Source organism: Ursus americanus, chromosome 13 (assembly GCF_024610735.1).
Source record: "Ursus americanus isolate L20-20 chromosome 13, mUrsAme1.1.p, whole genome shotgun sequence".
In the NCBI taxonomy this organism is placed as follows: Eukaryota; Metazoa; Chordata; class Mammalia; order Carnivora; family Ursidae; genus Ursus; species Ursus americanus.
The window spans coordinates 35,186,727-35,207,063 of record NC_142139.1 but is presented as its reverse complement, the minus strand read 5'-3'; positions in this window follow the sequence as shown (position 1 = coordinate 35,207,063).

The following is a 20,337-nucleotide window of genomic DNA, read 5'->3' as shown; positions in this document are numbered from 1 at the left end:
TGACTTCTGCTCATGCTTCTCTGATGACAATTTAGTCACATGGCCATGCCCGGCTATGCAGTAGACTGGAAATTTTAGGCTCTAGCCCTGTGGGCTTTTGCCCCACTGAAGTTCAGGGGAGGAGGTCCTGTTACTAAAAGGAAAAGGGGAAAACAAGTATTGGGAAACAGTGACCCACCACACTGACTCTGGTCAATTTAAGTAGAAAAGAAATTTATTAAAAGGTGACCAAGGAACTCACAGAAACACCAGAAAGTTTTGAGAAGAAGGCTCAGAAAACAAGCAGAAGAAAAGCAGTCCAGAACCAAAGAGAAAATCATAATTTCAGGACTCTAAGTAGAGGGCAGTGTTTCTGGTACCACTGACCACTGGACCCCAGAGCTTGCACTCTTGCCACCAGCACAGAACACCAGGTAGACCATGAGGCGTGTGTGGAGTGATACCACTCAGATCTTCAAGAGCAGCTCCTACAGGAGCAGAGTTGACCGCAAGCCTCTAGCTGCTGGCCCGCCATCACAGAAGCCATGCTTCCCAGGGCTGCTTTCCAGGATACTGGGCCTGGCCCATTCCTGTCCCATGCAGGAGTCCTGGGAAGGGGCAATTGTGGTCAGCTGAAAAATGGCCCCCCAAAGATGTCCACATCCTAACCCCCAGAACGTACAGCTGTCCTTTATATGGCAAGACGGGCTTGGCTGATGTATTTTGAGATGGGAGCTTATCCTGGATGATCCAGATGGGCCCAAGGTAGTCACAAATGTCCTCATAAAAAGGAAGCAAGAGATCAGAGTGGGGATTGGAGGGATGTAGCCACAGGCCAAGGAATGCTGGCAATCTCAAGAAGTGACAAGAGGCAAGGAGCAGTTTCTCCCCTGGAGTCCTCAAGAGGAGCCAGCCCTGTTGACATGTTGATTTAAGCCTTGCAAGACTCATTGCAGACTTCTGACCTCCAGAATTGTAAGACAATAAATTTGTGTTGCTTTAAGCCCCTGAACTTCTGGTCCTTCGTTACAGCCATAAGAAATGAATATAGCGACTTTTGCCTGGCTATTCTCCATTGGCTGGACCAAGACCTTCTGAGCTGTGCTGCTGTCTGAGGCTCTTTTCCTCCTCCCTTCTTTCACAGCTGTCAGACCTGCCTTTCTGTCTAATGGCTCTCCACAACTCCCACTCCCTCTTTATCCTCCAGTGCTGTTTTCCCTAATAAGTCTCTTGCAGCTCTAATCTCATCTCAACGTCTGCTTATTGGAGAACCTGCACCAAGAATGCTACCAGCCCCAGGAAACTGGAGGTTTCAGCTGTTCTCCATCCCACCCGTCCCCATTCCCCAGAATGGATTCTCCCCTATGCTTCCAATTCGCGGTACAGGGCAGGTGCCTGATCGACCAACCCCAGTCCCATTATCCCACTCCCAGGGTGGGGGCTGGAAAAGCAGGTCTCTGATCTGCTCAACTGCCATAGGAGAGCAGGGCTCTAACTCTCAAGACTCATATAGCATCTGAGCCTTCCCTGTTGGGGAAGTGGGTCCATGTCCTACACAGTGCCCCAGATGGCAAATATTTATGGCAGTATCTCCCCTCCAATAATCTAAACCCCATTCTGTGTGGCCAAGAGATATCCAGGGTTCTCGCCCAAGAATTTCTGAGGATTTATGGGAGAAGCTCACGGCTTTTGCTTAGTTACCACTACCAATCAACTCTTGTCATATCCTGACCTCATCTCCCTGTGACTTGTCTGCCCTGTGTGGACACCAGCTTCTGCCTTTATTCCAACAGCACAGCTGACACCAGCTATAGAGTGTGACAAAACTTTCCTGAGCATCTGGGAACAATCTAAGGAGTCATGCCACTGAAAGGGGAGATACAAAACCTGATATCATTGCTCCTATAGCGCATTGACCATAGCTTGTCAAAGGGATCCTTACAACTGCACTCCTCTCTGAACTGCCCCCCACTATGATGCTAAAGTCCACCTCTCCTCCCTAGGAACCCTCTTCATCCCCAGTCCACCCATCCCCACCCTCCCCTGGTCTGCTTCTCCCTGAGGGAGCCTGCCTACTAGAGAAAAAATCTATTCACGAAAACATCTCTGGAGAGCAGCTGAGCTTTTCTCTGTCTTAATCTTTCTCTTTCAGAATGGAAGCATGGCCCTGTCTTTGTTTAACGAAAAAAAAAAAAAGCCTATTATAGTGTTTTTCTAATCAAGAGGATGGTCTCGCTGAAGATGAATTCTGCCTCCACACCTTGAGTAGTAGGGGCAAATTCTAGGTAGGTTTAAAAATAGCAGTGTCCCTTACACCATTCCACCCCACCCCCAAACATACACATCCATGTACAGAGGTAGGTATGTAGATGATACATGATGATAGATAGATAGATAGATAGATAGATAGATAGATAGATATAGTAGATAGAAGATAGATAAAAAAGAAGATAGATGATAGATAGGATAGATTATAAATAGAAAGGTAGATAGAGAGATAGACAGATATGAATTGTGAGCCTCACGTCCTGAGTAGAACTATCTATTACCGTATCGGCTTGCCAGAACTCTCCAACATTCCCACGACTCCCTCCACATCAGCACTCCCCCGTGGCCTCTGCTTTCAGGTCAGGGGCCCCACTAAATGGCAGCACCCCTAGCAGAGGCTCACACTTTCAGTGATGCAGTGCCTGCTGGCTGCCCAAGCAGTCCCGTATCAGTCACAGGGAAGTCGTGTTTTTTTAGGAGCCCTCACACTGTTCCTCCAGCTGACCCTCCGTGGCTCCAACCACAGTGGCTGGGTGTTTGACCAGATCATGAATCAAGCTCCATCGAAACCTGTAATAGGGCATAAAAACCACGAGGGAAACGATAGGTAGCTTTTAGGAACAATCCACTCCCAGGGGATAGGGGAAAGATAACTGTCAGGAGTCTTTGCCCCTCTCCCTTGAATCTTTGCCCTTTATTTAGTATACTTTACTCTTTGTCCTTATCACCCCTGGTCTGTTTGCCCTACCACAGACATAGACAAAGCACCATCCACAAAGTAGAAGAAAAGACCAATTAAAATTCTTCAGAGGTGAGTAAAGAACTTGACCTGAATAAGGCTGTTCTTTTCTTTCACAAAGCAAACTAAATAAATAAATAGAAATTTAAATCCCTTCCTCTTTCTTCCTTGGCCCAGGGAACACTGGATCCTTCCAATGGACTTCGGTAAAAACAAAACAAAACCAAAAAAAAGTAAAGGATATAATTTTAAAAAAATATCTAAAGGCCAAGGCACCTGGGTGGCTCAGTCAGTTGCGTGTCTGACTCTTGGTTTCAGCTCAGGTCACAATCTCATGGGTCTGAGATCGAGCCCCGAGTTGAGCTCCGCACTCAGGAGGGAGTTGGCTTGAGAGTCCCTCTGCCCCAATCCCTGCTCCTGTTCTCCCTCTCACTCTCTCAAATAAATTTAAAAATCTTTTAAAAGAATCTCTAAAGGCCAAATTTACAATGTAAAGATTTCTGACAACTACATCCTGATAACAAATTGGTTGACCGAGGCTAGGATTTTTTTCCTTCTAGTTCTGCTTTTGTATTGTTGTTTTGTTTTTATGTTTGCATATGGACTTGGGCTTTTCCTCATTCCATCCCTCTCTATTCCACCAACAGACCAGCAGCAATACAATAATGTTGCCTGTTAATAAGAATAGCTACCATTTATCGATCATCCATCACACCTGGGCAATTTATTTAAGAGTTCTAATGAAAATAATAATATACAAAAAATAATAGATATTTAAGGAACATTTCCCACACATCAGGTTTTATTCTCCTTGAGCCCTCACAACTCACAACTATCCTAAGAGGTAGGCATTATTATCACCATTTTAGAGATAAGAGAAGTGAAGTCAAAACCATTAATTTCACTTAGCAGATGAGTAAATGAGGCTTAGAGAGGTTAAATCACATGGTTATTAACTGGCAGAGACAGAATTTGAGCCAAAGTACTGATTTTTAAAATCCACCTAAAAAAAATATTCTGCTCCCCCAAGAAGAGAATACACCTTCTCAAAAACAGAGAAATCTTTTCACAAAGAGGTTGCATCTTGGATCATCCTCAAGACAGGGATGTGGTAACACTAAGAACACTGTTGGGTCAGGACAGCCCCATTCAGGACCACGTTCTCCCCCCCTTCTTCTTTTTTTTTTTTTTTGAGAGTGAATACACCTTAAGTTTACTTCCTTTTCCCCCCTTAATCCTCATCACCTACCAAACCCATTCCCCCACCTCCTCCTCTCTGGCAACCATCAGTTTGTCTCTATAATTAAGAGTCTGTTTCTTGATTTGCCTCTCTCTCTTTTTCTCTCCCTTTGCTCATTTGCTTTGTTTCTTAAATTCCACATATGAATGAAATCATATGGTATTTGTCTTTTTCTGACTAATTTATTTGACTGAGCATAATACTTTCTATCTCCATCCATGTCATTGCAAATGGCAAGATTTCATTCTTTTTGATGGCTGAGTAATATTCTATACACGCACGCGCGCGCACACACACACATATACATATACATATATATACACACATGTATATGTGTATATATATATACGTGTGTGTGTGTGTGTGTGTGTGTGTGTGTATCACATCTTCTTCAACAATTTATCACTGAGTGGACACCTTGGCTATTTCCATAATTCAGCTACTGTAGATAAAGCTGCTATAAACATCAGGTGTATGTATCCCTTTGAATAAGTATTTTTGTATCCTTTGGGTAAATACTCAGTAGTGTGATTCCTGGACCATAGGGTAGTTCTATTTTTAACTTTTTGAGGAAACTCCATACTGTTTTCCACAGTGGCTGCCCCAGTTTGCCTTCCCACCAGCAGTGCAAGAGGGTCCCCCCTTCTTCACACCCTCGTCAACACCCGTTGTTTCTTCAGTTGTTGATTTTAGCCATTCCGACAGGTGTGAGGTGATGTCTCATCGTAGTTTTCGTTTGCATTTCCCTGATGGTAAGTGACGATGGACATCTTTTCATGTGCAGGACCATGTTCTTAATTAACTCCACTCATCTCCTGAAGAATTCTAATTAGTGTTTCCTCTCCCATTTTGGGTATCCTTTCTCTTCCCTGGGAAAGTTCCTGACTCACAAGCATAGTGCACGGTATTTGGTAAAACGCCGTTAGCAACATCACGGAGGCACGAGCAGGAAGCACAGCCTTCCTAGACCCCTCCGCATGGACGTGGGCTCTCCTTGAGCGTGCAGACTGCCTCTTCCCTGAGCACACAGTGAAAGGTGTACTAGCCCCGGGATGAGGACAACAGTGCTGCCGTCAGGCACATCTGCCTTCTGCGGGTTTCCCACATGGAAGAAATGTGAACTTTGTCAAGTAACCGACTGTGCCTTGAGCTCTTCATTTTGTACAGGACAGCAGACCTTCTTATAAGCTGCACGGTGCATCCGAATCAGCATCTGGAGGGGCCCCCAGTCACGGTGACAAATGGGAGCTGTTGTTATGAACTGATTTCCGGGGGCTTGGAAGTTTGGCTACACCTTTATGTTAAGGTGAAATTACAGATGGTGCTAATGAAACATCAATATTTTCCATGTAACTTTTGTGGATGGTTGAGAAGATGGAGTCCTCTGATTGTTCTAAACTTGTTCTTTGGGCTGGAACTTTGCAGGACAACAGGAGGATAATAGACGAGGTGAGTTGCCAAAAGCCCTTCCCCTACCCCCATAGGCATATCATTAGATGAACTGGGGCTGACTTCAGCCAGCTCTTCTCTATCCGGACTCTGAATTAGTGACTCGGGCTAGAATGGACACGTAAGCCTTAACACTGGGCCGATTGTGCTGCTTTTGCTTTCTTTGACATTATTTCCGACTCTAAATTGAACAGGTCATTACTTCCTCTTTTGTTACATTGTGGTGTGAATAATTTAATGCCATCAATATTCAGAATAAGCCTGTACACGCTCCCGGTGGCAGACACAGAGATATGAGCTTCTTACACATTGTTTCCCTAATTTCTAGAACAACCCAATAAGCTAGAGACTTTGTCTCAGAGATGACTCAAGTTCAGAGAGTTTAAGTGACTTGCTTAAAGTCACTAAACTAATAAGTAGCAGAACCAAGTCTGTCAAATTTCAGAACCGACGGAGGGAATTAAAGCACTTCATAAGTCTAATTTTCTTGGGGTTTTATTTTGTTTTGCTTAGTTTGGTTTGATTTAGCTTTTTCATCAGCCTACTAAGGTTTCACCTCCTGGCAGTCTTCCCTGTCCCTCTGAGCTCCCATAGTGTCCTTCACAGAAGTTGATTATAGCCCTTACCACACTGAGTGAAATCTACGGGTGTTTGCCTTCCAGCTTCTCCTTCTAGATGGAGCACCACGGGCAACATCGTCTTAGCTTCCACAGCACCTCACACAGAGTTCGGTACCGTAGCAGGGGCTCGGCAAATTCGTGGATGTGAGCTGCCACACTGAAGCCAGAGGTCAATATTAGAACTGAATACTTGTGCGAAAGCGGAACCTGAAGGTACAGTAGACCAGTAATTCCCAAATTGTTCGCTAACGAGTGTGTGTAAGAGTATGAGAGTGTGTGAGTGTATGCACATGTGTGTGAGTGTGTCAGCGCGCGTGCGTGTGTGTGGGTAATAACAGCATGCACCTCGAGTGCTCTCTCCCCCAATCATACTTTCAATCTCAATACCACGAAGCCCATGGAATTTTCATTTTGTATCCTTGAACATCAGACACTTCTCTGTCCCCTTTAAATAAAACCCCTCATTTGACCTGTCATTCTCTCTTCCTTATTTCCTTGACTTCACACAAGATATGAGCCCTAACCCCACTTTAATTAAACTCTGAATGCACTGCCATTTGTTTCATGTTGGAAACAATAAGGAGGACCAGACAATATTGTGTGTTCAAAACAAACAGTCTAGCCCCATTGTTCTTTGCATATAATAGCATAACTAAGATTATATAATGTTTACCATGTGCCGGGGACAGTTCTAAGTCCTTTACTTCCTGCACTCATTTATTTCTCACAACAATCCTGTGAGGTAGGTACTATTATCCCCATTCTACAGATGAGGAAACTGGGGTACAGGCAGGGGGAGTGACTTGCCCTGAGGTCAAGCAGCTTGTCAGGGGTGGAGTCAAATGGCAAAACCAGGCAGCGGGGCGCCAAAGCCCATGGCAGCCCACCACTGCTTGCCACCACTTGGACCTTTTATATCATTATCAAATAAAGTGCATGAGGGTGTTGACCTTATTTCAGTTGTCTAAGTTGGAAATTACAGAATCTTCAAATTAGAAGGGATCTTATAGTCCAACCTAACTCAATTTCCTACCCACTGCAAAATCCCTTCTGGAACTTTCGAGATGAATGAGCATTCATTCAACTCTGCTTAAGTACTCCCAGTGACAGGGAAGAAATACTGTAATATGAATGTGAAATATAAACTGTCCATGGATAAATTATTGCATAATAAAAACATGCCTAATGGCTACACTCCCCTAATATGTTCATTTGGTAAGGTTTTTTTTTTAATATGCAAACTTGTCTTGATAAAATTGTTTCTTAAAAAAAAACTTTCAGTATAATTTATCTTGAGATACCTCAGCTTTCTTTTTCTACCTCCTTATTAATGCGATTATTTTCAAAAAAGAAAGTAGAGTAAAGATAATAGACAAAAAATAGTCACATTTGCTCAAATTGTTGTTGTTTGGGGGTTAAAAATAAATGCTAACAGTGAGTGACTGATCTTTTTAGTATTTGCAGTTAATTTCCCACATATACTTTTTAAAAACTACTATGGTATTGTTTTCTCCCACTATTTAAAAAATCTGTTTGAAATGAACTACTGGAAAAGTTAGAACATCATAAATCATGCTAAATACAACAATTTCTTTGATATTTAATCCCCAACTAAGATGAAAATATCCATTGCAGCTGTTCATTAGGTATGTTCTTAGTTTGTGTTTATGCCACAGCAGGGAAAGAAAACCCAAAAACCCAGAATACTGAAGAAGTTTCTAAATGCTAGCATTACACAAAACTTGCAAGTATAGTACCATGGGAGACAATGGTGCCATCACATCTAAGAGTGTGGGTTCTGGGGTTAGACTGCCCACAGTCTCCATCCCCCTAGGATGCTGGGAATGGTCAATGTTCTTAGAATAATGCCTAGCATTTTAGGTGCCCAATAAATGCAAGTGATATTATTTTCCTATTCCAATGAGATATTTTTAGAAATGTAGGCATAGCTTGGGATTGAGAATGTGGGGGTCAGCCTCAAAATCCTGGAGTCCAGAATTTTCTAACCATTTTCCCCAATTTATTCAAAAACAGAAACCCATTGATAGCCCATGATTGACATATCAAAGCACCAACAAGACAGACCAGAGCATTAGGAAGTACATGAGTACTGTAGGGTAAGATGTGACCAAGACCCATGTCAGGTAAGATGTCAGCAGCTGGGAATACTCAGAAACCAGAGATCCGCTCCTGGAGTCATCGGGGAGGGGAGAGGGGGTGGATAGACACACAAATATTTCCCATGCCCAAGGTAGCTTGACACTGAGCAATCTCTACATGTATTCCCTTGTGATGGAGGAATGGCCCCAGACCAGGTTTCCAATAACCTGGATTTTTGTCCTGGGTCTGCCCTCTGTCAAATTCAGGCAGGTCACTTAAATTTTCTGAGGCTCAGTTTTCTCATAATACTATTTGTTTTCTGTCTACCTTAGGGTTATTGAGATACGGTGTAGGAAAGTGCATTGAAACAGAGTTTCAGAGTACTATCTATACAAATGTCACATTTTATCATGATTACGCCTGTCTTCTAACACAATTACTTACCTCCCCCCGCTTAGTAAGCAGGGCTGGCCGGCAGGCTGAGGCAAAGGAAACTGGCCACATGTGATAAAAATGGGCAAAAACTTTTTTTTTTTTTTTACCTCACAAGCCTAACTTGAGGCTGGACACACAGCAAATGCTCACAAAGCCTTATGCACTGATTTGAAAGGCTTCTGTGCCTTGCACTCTTCGGAGAGAACTTAGCAGTCTGTCAGTGGGTGACAATGTCGACATCAAATGCTCAGTTTAAAGCATCATTCCAAGTAAAAAGAAATAAGTCCTAGAAACAACTCGAACGGCAGAGTAAAAATAGGGCAGTTTCTACGCATGCTTTAGAGCAAGGAAGCAACAGTAAATTCGCCATGCGTGTTCAGTGGTGTGGTCACAGTGCACAGGCAACAAGTGTTATGTCATAATAGATTATTCGCCTTTCCTTGTTAGGCAATTCTCTAAAATCTGTATTAAAGATTTACATATACAATTTTTCCTAAACAGAAAAATTTGCCCTATTCTGTCATTTTCGGTGATAAAATGTGGCATTTCCTCCCTCTTAATGAAATAATTATTGTCATTCAACTGAGTGATTTTATCCACTAAAAGGAGTAACAGTGGTGTGGTGGCATGGTCACAGAGTCCTTGGAAAGTCATAGAATTTTAGAGCCAGAAAAGGCCTCCCTAAAACCCTGTCTCGTACCCTCGGTATACATAGAAGTCTCCATCTGAGAATCCAAAAGCTGGTTCCTGGTGCCATCTGAGCCATTCAACAGCTGTGTCACCCATTTTTTTTGGTCTCAGTTTATTGGTTGGTATAAACAAGGGACTTCCAATTTTATGATGCTTTGAATTAAGTTTACTATGCTGGTTCCATTTATATATATATTATCTATTTATATATATATAAATATATATAATAAAAATATATATAAATAAATATATAGCAATATATTTATATAATATATATCAACATATATTTATATAATGTATATATTATATATTTATATACAAATATATACATATAAATATATATGTATATGTATATATATAAATATATTAAGCTAATAATAATGTGTTCCAACAGAGTAAGTTTTCTTTCTATTTTTGACAGCAAATAGGGGAACTGGCTGTCTTTTTATTCTCTCTGCTTTTGGGAAAAATGGTTTTTCTTAATGGGCTATAAATCCCCTGAAGGTGGGGTCTGGAATTGATTATTGTGTGTCTCCCATGGTGCCTCAGACCTACTAAGTACTACAAACAAGTGAAGAGCTGTAGAATTTCATTGTCGCTGTTTTACTATGTTTTGGATAAAAGTGTCCTGCTACGAAAACACCATTGGGGAAAAAACTCCTAATGTAATATGTGCTTCTAATAAAGTGACTTTTAATTGTGTTGCCCAATGCCAATTTATTAATGCTTACCAGCACACGGCACACACACACACACACACACACACACACACACACAGTTCATATATAGTTTCTGAAAAAGGTATCTGAGGTTTTCCCCACCCCATGCTATCAGGTTGGTGCATTCCATCGTTGATTTGTATTCAGAGCAAAGTTCCCAAAGCTACTTCTTCAGCAACGTCAATGTGGACATGCCAGTTAAAAGGAATGTTGTAAGCAGCCATTCAAAATATTCTGGACATCCTATTTCATGATGTGAAGCCCACAAAATGCCCAAGACATGACGGACACGACAATTTCTCAAGGGAGTCATAACGAAGCAAGTTTGCAAAGGGTGGACCGAAGATTCTCTGAGTCTCAGCTGCGAGAGCCGTTGTGTCATACTCTTGAGTTCTGTGCTCTGGAGCCTCCTCTAAAGATCTAGCGGAGGGTCCCACCCCCAATTTTTGGATAGCTGTCATGCAGGTTCGCCCACTCTTCCAGGAGCGTGTGGCAACAGAAGGAGACCACGACGCTTGAGCTTCACAACACGTGTGATTCATTTTCCTCCTGGAATGACTCAAGAAGAGATTTTTTAGTCTCAGTAATTCAATTTGCAGAAAGGAGCAGGCGAAGCTTTCATTCTATCATAATTAGTTTCACGTGTGAATGTATTAACTAATTGTTTCTCTGGGAACCATATTCGGTAAATAGAGTAAGGGGACATGGTAGGTAAGGACGACAGAAGAATCTCCCTGCAGCTCGGTGGCTGCTCCCCAGTGTAGACCCAGGAGTAGCTTCATGACGGCAGACAGTTTGGGGCAAACCCGATCACTGGTCTCCATACCTGAACTGGAAAGTACATCGATGGCCAGGATTTCTTTCTGTTCTTAAACAAGCAAGAACGGGTTTTGCATGCCCTACCCACATACATCTTTATGAAAATGTAACCTTTTCACTCACTTTCTGAGCTCCTCCACACGGAAGAAGTCAACTTTCTCCTGTTAGTAATTAAACCAGCTGCTGTATTACCTAGATTGAGTTGCAATCGCTTTTCTTGTGAGTTGCATGGCTGTCCTCTCTTTGCTTCAAAAATTTGGCTGGTGCTTTCGGCAACCCCTGTGAAGCTGGGAAAATATCGACATTACTTCTTCAAATTCTGACCCTTGAACAGAGAAGTAGAAGATTTTCTGCGGCCACGGCAAGGTTGTCTGGGTTATGTAACCTCGGCTTTGCCAATACAGTGTATTACCAAGTCAAGGGACAGCTAGAGCTTCTCTAGTTTATGAAAAGCGTTGACCATTATTTCCTAAAGAAAAATCCCCCAAACCTTTCCTGAAATGTTAGTCCTGTGCTAAGAGAATGGCAAGGAAAAGAGTGTGTGCGTCCGGTGGCGGGTGGGGGTCGGGGGCCAGTGGTTAGAATTCTGGTGAGCCTGCTTTTGACTGCCTTTCATAATGGCTTTATTCTTTCCTTTGGGTGTGTTTCCAGTCACTTTTGGCCTTTGTTTATTTTAAAGGAGGCAAGGAAAGATCTATAAGAGCAAGAGAGAAATATAGTTGCCCACAAATGGAATGAATGTGCTTTCTTTCTCTCTTACAACAGGGCAGCTTGGCTTTGTTGGTGTTCGTTAGTAGGGATGAGGGCCCCTGCATTACCAAAAACAAAAGCAAAAACAAACAAAAAAACCCGGCACGTTTTTAAAAACAAACAACAACCACTGGTGGGAAAACATCTAGACATGTAGGCAGCGCCCAAGCAAGTCGGACCTGACCTGTTATAATTGGTTATCAGGAAGAGAGTGATTATGAAGGCAGGGAAGGGGACAGCCACCGGAACTCCAGGCCCTGATGGCAGCGCGTAGCCCCGGTCTTCCTAAAGGCAGGTTATTTGATTTTCAGGAACACCTGGGTAAAGCACATTGCAAGAAGCGCCCTTTCTCCGTGAGTAACACATATACCATCAACGCCTTGCAGGCCTAGGCCAAGGGCCTGGCCTTTAGTGGTGAGAAGACTTGCAGTAAAGGGCTGAGGGGGGACCAACCCCAGCAGGAGGCAGCCCCTGGCTTTAGGCAAGAGAGAAAGGTAATCTACCCCACTGCTGGCCTCCCTTGTCTTTGTAGGTGCTATAAATATGAGTCAAGCCCTGCACGGAATTTTTCACATAGATTATTTTTAATAATCCTTCAACATAAAGTACTATTATTATTCTCATGAGAAAATGGAGGCTCAGAGAGCTCAAGTCACTTACTCACGTTACATGAGAAAGCAGAGCAGAATTCAGTCCCACGGTTTTCCGACCAGAACCCCTTGCTCTAACACACGCTATTTGACCTCTGTTTACACCACTCACAGTTGGTGTCTGAGCCTCTTATTTACCTCTAATTTCCTTATTTCTCTATCCCTCTATTTCTCCGTGGCTCATTTCTTAAAATTTCTACCCTGAGGGATGAGGGGTGGAGGAGGGAAAGGAGCTGGTTCCCTCCTCCCCATTTGCATACCTATCTGGCTTTCCCCCATACAAGTTCATTTAAGTCTTAATTACCCCCAAGCAAGAATATTTCAATGTCACGATCTGCCCGAATAAGGACTTTGTCCACAGCACTAAATTCAGAAGTGATTACCCACATTAATCAAGATGCCCAAAGCCTTGACTATGTGGAAAACTTTGGGAGAAAATGCTCCACTTGCCCTCTGCCCCCACCTCTCTCGGCACACGATGGGTCCTCATAAGGTGTCCTACTCAAGTCTTCCCTTGATATCCAAAGGGATGTTTGGTCCAGATGGAACATACAAGAAAGAGAACAGTTTCCAGACAATTCTTTAATATAGACACAGCAATATATAAAAAGGAAGGATCTCTCTAGCAATTTGATGATAGGCTTCAAGAATCTGAACAATATTTATGTTTCATCACTTAGACACTGTCAATGACAAGCAGTTCTGCATCTAGAAATTTATCCTCAATCAATAATCACAGACATGTGTAAATATTTGAATGCACAGAAATGTTCATCAGAGAACTGGATTATAATGGTGAAAACTTGGAATTAATCTAGGGTTCAGTGATAGAGGTTTGGTTAAGCAAATGATGACGCATCAATACATTATACTATTATGCAGTCATAACAAGGGGTTCTATAAAGAATATTTAATGATTTGAAGTAATGATCATGAAATATTAAGCAAATAAAAGTATTTCAAGAAAGTTTTGTTCAATGTAATATCTGCTAGTCACACATGGCCATTTAAATTTTAATTAGTTATAATTAAATAAAATTCAAAATCCAGTTCCTCAGTTGCATGAGGCATATTTCAAGTATTTAATAGCTATCATTTTGGATAGCTCAGATATAGAACATTGCCATCATTTGCAGAAAGTTCTGCACAAATTGGAGGGCACTAATACAGAATATGACTTTATTTTCTTTCCAATGTGTGTGTGTACATAAAAAAATTAGAAGGAAATAGGCCAAATAATAATTATGATGCTCTTTAGTTGGTGGGGTGAGATAAGAGGTAGGCAAACTTGTTGTGTAAAGGTTTGGACAGCAAATAAATAGACTTTGTGGGCCATACAGTCGGTGTTACTGGTACTCAGCTCTGCCGTTATACCCAGAAAGCAACCATTAACAGTGTATAAGTGAATGGACATGATTCTGTTCCAATAAAACTTTCATATACAAAAACAGGTCATAGACTGAATTTTGCCCACAGGCCATAATTGGCTGACTGTTGGACCAGATGATTGGCAAGTTTTTTTTCCTTTTTCTTTTAATTTAAAATATTTCTGTATTTATTTTTGAGTGAGAGAGAGAGAGACTGCATGCACACAAGGCGGGTGGAGGGGCAGAGGGAGAGGATCCCAAGCAGATTCCTGCTGAGCCCAGAGCCTGCCTCTGGCTCAATTCCACCTCACAACCTAGAGATCATGACCTGAGCTGAAATCAAGAGTCCATGAGCCACCCAGGCACCCTGCGAGGTGGGTTTTTTTTTTCTATGCACATATTCATATTTGAATCTAAAAAATAATTTGTATATCTTCTATCTTTAAGTAAAACTCATTGGAAAAATTATATGTATGTATGTGTGTATGTGTGTGTGTATACATTTATGTACTAGACCTGAAAGCCTGGGTATAGATACATGGAATTCTTTGCAAAGTAATGATGATGATTAAGTTATTCAAACTCTCCTACACCCATGATTCCATGTAACTCCTTCCCACTCCTGCCACCAAGTCTGTCATAGCACACCCACTTTCTATTTCCTACTACACAAAGAACACCTGCACTAACGCTCCCCAAGATGTTACTCCTCCTGATTTGTTAATTTAACTTCTCTGGAGGACAGCACCTGGGTGTTTGCCTCTGAACTTACCAAGAAGGAAACGGTCCCTCGGAGAAGGCAACAGCGGTCCCATTCGCCTCACCTGTTGCCAGCAGAGTGTCCTACGCGAGAGTATTTTCAGGGTACATCTCATGATGGTAAGGGTGGTGATGACCTTGCTGACCGAAATAATGTCTAACAAAGACCCCAGTGAACCCCTAAATAAACGGAGAGAGCCAATGGGTACTTCTGGTCAGCACATTCGATGAGCATTCTGCTCGGGCTGCAGATACTCTCGAAGGGGAGCTGGACCAAGAGGTCCCTGACTGGTCCAGCCCCTGGTCTGAAGCCTCACCTGCGGAAGGAAAGGTTTCCACTCATTTCCTGGTTTTCAAACAGTGCTTCTTGGGTCCTGGGAGAAGAATGAAAAGAGCCGTGAATTTTAGGGTCCAGACCCTCACTGTGTTTCTACTTCCCCAGATACATCCGCTCTACAAATGGGGTTTCTGAGTTTAATTTTGACCTAACAAAGGTTTCTGCTGCTGCTGCTTTGCAGTGGGGATGTGGAAGGATGTGTTTGTTAAAAACAAACAAAAAACAAACAAAAACCACAGGCTAAATAGTTGTCACAAACCGGCAGGCCAGGAGCGCTAGCCACGTTTTGTTGGTTCCAAATGGTGCTGTAAAATTTTGAAATTTAAAATCAATGTTTAAAAATCATAAAATTTCACATTAAAAAAATGTCTCTCAAGCTCCTCTTAAAAAGTCGGAGAATCTGGCAACATTCACCTCACAGTCCATCCCGGCAACAACGAGCTGGTGCCAAGAAGCCTCTGCTCCCTTCAGACGGAACACGCCCTCTCCGTCACCCTGTCCCCACCACGCTCTCTCCTGACTCCTGGCCCTCTCTGTGCTTCACATTACCTGCCTGGATCCAGTAAACGTCTGAGTTCAAGACCCTGAGGCTAGAGAATTGTGGAGGGCCTTGCCTGTTCCCCCACTCGCTTGGCTCTCCATTACTTTGACTGCAATTAGTACTAAAATTAAAGCCAAAATCCTTTCCTCAAAGTCACCCTGGGTTTATGAACACCCTAAACACAAGTGTTCTGCTCATGATCAGTGCTGGGCTCAAGAGCTATTTTTCTCATGAATAAGGGTGTGTGAAACCGCCCAGCCAAGCAAACAAGTTTTTCTTCTAACAAGAGCTATGTCCAGCCTCATGGGAATCACCAGAGTGGCTCTCCGAATCTTTTTGTTCCTTCTTCACTTCTGAGAACAAGCTAAGATTGTACTTTCTCATCCCCTAGAAGTGGTCCTAGCCAGGAAGTTGTGAGCACAAGGGACGAGTGTCACCTCTGGACCTTAGCATTTCATATGATCGGAAACCCTGGTCTCTTACTTCCTCTAGAACAGAAATCAGCAAAGTTCAAGATAGTATAGTGATAGTTCCACTAGCAACCTTGAACCCCATTCCTTAACTGGTGAACAGAGATCTTTACCAACTCATGGTAGACATGTACCGTGAGCAAGAAAGAGAGCGGTGTTGTTTTAGCCCTTGAAACTAGGGGTTCTCTGTTACTGCCACGTAACGTGCTCTATCCCAACCACTGAGGTGTCCTGACTACAAATACCATTGTCAGGCCCCCGGGATCTACACTCCCAACTCCATTCCACTCTATCCAGCCATACCTCTTCTTTCTGTGACATGCCTTCCCCCTGAATGTAAGCGTGGAGTTGGAATATTATTAAGCTGCACCTGCTGTCATTCCCTCATTTCTCGGCACTGCTCTACACTTGATCTTTACTACCCTCTCCCCCCTGTTATATAATAGATTGGAGGTCACATGTGTTTCCTACTTTGAATAATTCATCCCCGCAGAATCTCAGTATTTCACTGAGAACATTTATTTCCTTCATTTTAATATTTTATCATTTTTGTCCTAAATGTATGACCTTAACTGGTTGCCATGCGTTTCATTTCTTCCTGCCTTAAATATTTTAAAAGTTTCAAAGTACAAACATTACTCATAGAAGGCATAACAGAAAATGCTCAGTTTTAGTTCTGTATTATTGAATTGTAACTGGGTGTCATTAAAATGATTATTTTCCCCCTTCTGATCTCTTTCCGTTCTGCTCCTCTGTCTTGGAATACTTCAATGCTTCGCATTTGCCCACAGTCCCTATAGACGGAAGTTGGGCTGTGTGGCATTAAGACCTCTGGGCGTTTTCCCATGTTAGAATACCAAGGTTTTTCCAGATTTCGTACTTTTGCTGGGGACTCAAAATTTGTGGTAGTAAAACACAGGATGAAGAAAGTTTAAACACAGGAAATAATGCTTCCTTCATCTGTTGTCACTGCAAAGGGTATTGGATGAGGTCTTTTTTTCTATATAACAGCTTTACTGAAATGTAAGTCATACACAAAGAACTGCACATATTTAATACATACAATCTGATGGGTTCGGACATATGCCAACCCCTGTGATACCATCACTATATCAAAGTGACAAACGTACCTGGCACCTCCCAGAGTTTCAGTGTATCCCTTTTTTGGGGGGTGAGAATACTTCATGTGAGATCTACCCTCTTAAGAAATTTTGAAGTGCCCTGGCGGCACCTGAGTGGCTCAGTTGGTTAAGCATCTGCCTTTGGCTCAGGTCATGATCCCAGGGTCCTGGGCTCGAGCCCCATGTGGGGCTTCCTGCTCAGCAGGGGGTCTGTTTCTCCCTCTGCCTCTGCCCCTCTGCCTGCTTGTGCTCTCTTTCTCAAATAAATAAAATCTTAAAAAAAAAAAAAGAAATTCTGAAGTGCACAATACCATTCCACTTACTATAAACACTATGTTGCACAACAGACCTCTAGAACTTATTCATCTAACATAACTGAAACCTTAGACCCTTCGAATAACAACTCCCCAAGGCCTTCTTTAATGATAATAAGAACTAACGTATATTTCACAGTCAACCATATGTCAGGCAATAGTCTAAGGGCTTTATGTTAACTATCAGCACTTATTGGGGGTTGGGGGAGGCCCTATTTAGTCCCCAGTTCACAGATAAGGAAACTGAGGGGGGAATTTATCAGTGATTCAGTTTAACCAACCCTTCAAGCTGCAGGGAGGTCCTGGCGGACATACAGAATGTACAGAGTTAAAGAGGAGTGAGCTGTGGCAGAGGGAATGCCTCACTAATCTCCATGTTCCTTAATTTATTTTTATTTATTTTATTTTATTGTGGTAAGAACACTCAACATGAGATCTATCCCCTTAACAATCTCTGAGTATACAATACAGTATTGCTGACTATAGGCACAGTATTGGACAGCAGGTTTCCAGAACTTACTCATTTTACTTAACTGAAACTGCATGCCCATTGATTACTAACTCCCCACATCCCTCCTCCCCATCCCACTCTTTGATTCTATGAACTTTATATTCTTTTACATACCACATCCAAGTGGAATCATGCAGTATTTGTCTTTCTGTGACTGACTTAACTTAGCGTAATGTCCTCAAGGGTCATCCATGTTGTTTGCATATTGGTCTTGAAGAGCTATGATCACTCCCATGTTCACTGCAGCTTTATTCTCCACAGCGAACATGTGGAAAAACCCAAATATCCATTGACAGATGAATGGATAAAGAAAATGTGGTATATACATACAATGGAATACTATTCGGTCTTAAAAAGCAAGGAACCTCCATGTTCACTAATTTTATTGTATAACCGTTGAATTTTCTACTCTGTTAAGGTAAGCGAGGTGTGATGGGTCTGCCCCTCTGTGCAGCTCAGGGGCAAATCTAATGGCTGCAGTAAATAAACGTCACAATCCTCAGCATCGTACTTTCTCATGGTTCCTGTTTCTATCTTTACCCTAAAATTCAAACATGCCAGCCAGACACAAGGCCTAATCTCTTCCTGGTTTTCCCTAAAAACTCTGGACCCACTTGCACCAAGCACATGGCGTGTTAAGTAACCTGTCGATTTGGCAGGCCACCGGAGAGGATACGGTGAGCACTGCTCACTTCCTGTCACCTCAACAGCATCTTCTTCTTTGCCTTAGCACCTCCCCCACCCGCCTGCCCCCACCTCACCTCCCACCACAGGAAGCGCCCAGAGCGAGTGGTCCAGTCCCTGCTCAGTGAATCCCCCTCGACTATTGGATTCTCATACCAGGCGCAACCGAAATAACATCCCTCTGTATCATTACACTCAGTAACTGCCTTTTTTTTTAAAAACGAATTATCACTGAATCTTGCCTGCTGAGGCAAGACCTAAGAATTACACGTGTGCCCTTGGTGAATTTAAAGAAGATCTCTAAAATAGGGATTTTACTCAAACTTAACATCTAATAATCTGAAAATAATGAAGTACCAATACTCAGTTGTGGCGAGCTTTTGTAGGGACTGAAAAGATTACAATACTAAAGCCCAGTGAGGTTACTGAAACGTTGTATCAACTAGCACCCTGAGTTCCAACCCAGTCAAACCCAAGCTCCTCCCAACACACCACAGACATCTCTGACTGCGGAAGGCTCCCACTTCGGAGGAAAGAATCAGCAGTTCATTTCCTGAAGCCAGGGAAGCATTTCCCTTTAAGTTCCTTTCTATTTCCTCCTCATTTCTTGACTGTGTGAATCTCCTATCTCCACTTCTTCTCTGCTCCAAGGCTGCTAGGTCGTTTCCTTTTCCTGCCATTTCTAACGTTTGAGAGAGCAGCTGACGGCCCTGCTCTCCGTCTGAGTCCCCACCAGAAGCCATGAATCTACAGGTGAAGGGCAAGCTGCTCCTTTCCAGTGCTACGGCATAGCTGGATCTGGCTATAGCTCTGTGTAGTACAATCAATGGATCGCAGCACGGCCATCCAGTCATTCCGGCTCTCCGCTGGCTGGTTTAAAAATTGGCAAGGCCGTGCTGATTGAGGAGAGTGAAGGCAATGAGCTGAATCGACGAGTTTTACTGCACTGTGGTGTGAGTCAAATGTCTAAACACGGCCTGCACCTTCTCTCCTTTCTTTATAGCCTTCCTTAACGTCTGCATACAAACCAGCTCCGATCTTGCTTACTTCATGCCTCACTACTTCACTCACTACCTCCTTAAAAATGCTCTGCTGTGTCCCAAGCGCAATTTTTCCTATCACGGCTTACATCCCTTAAAACATGCCCTTTACAGAGTGGAAATACGAATCCAAAGTAACACTGGGAAAAAAGCAAACAAACTGTAATTTCAATTTCACATTGTTTGTGTGAGCTGGGTACTAAAACACCAGGTACAGTGTGGGGACCACCCATATAAATAATAATATCAAATCATACTCTTTTAATGCTCTATTTTTCAAGTGCCTGCTGGGCTCACCGTTTCATTTTGGTGATACCCTCCCTAGCTTGGGTGATTTGACCTTGAACCACGGTTGCTCTGTCATCATTTAGGGATCCCAGCTAATGACTTGGTCTGACCTTGTGTTCAGAGACCTTCCTAAATGTCTGCTAGTCCTGCTGGTCCACTTGCTCTCCAGGTCTCTGTCTTGCCACACCAGCTACTGGAGAGTGAAAAAACCTGGTGAACACAGGAACACATCCACGCTATTTTCCGTTCACTTAACTACCTGTGCCAGTGCAAAATGTTTGTTTCAGAATAATCTAATTTTAAAATAATGTTTAAAAGCACGTTGAACAAAACAGAGCTGAACTGCTCTACAGTGCCATCTAGTGACTCGGAGTGTTGCACCACCCCTGGCAATTCATCATTAACCCTTTCGAGACAGGGTTGCCCTCAAGGATTGTAGGCCCTAAA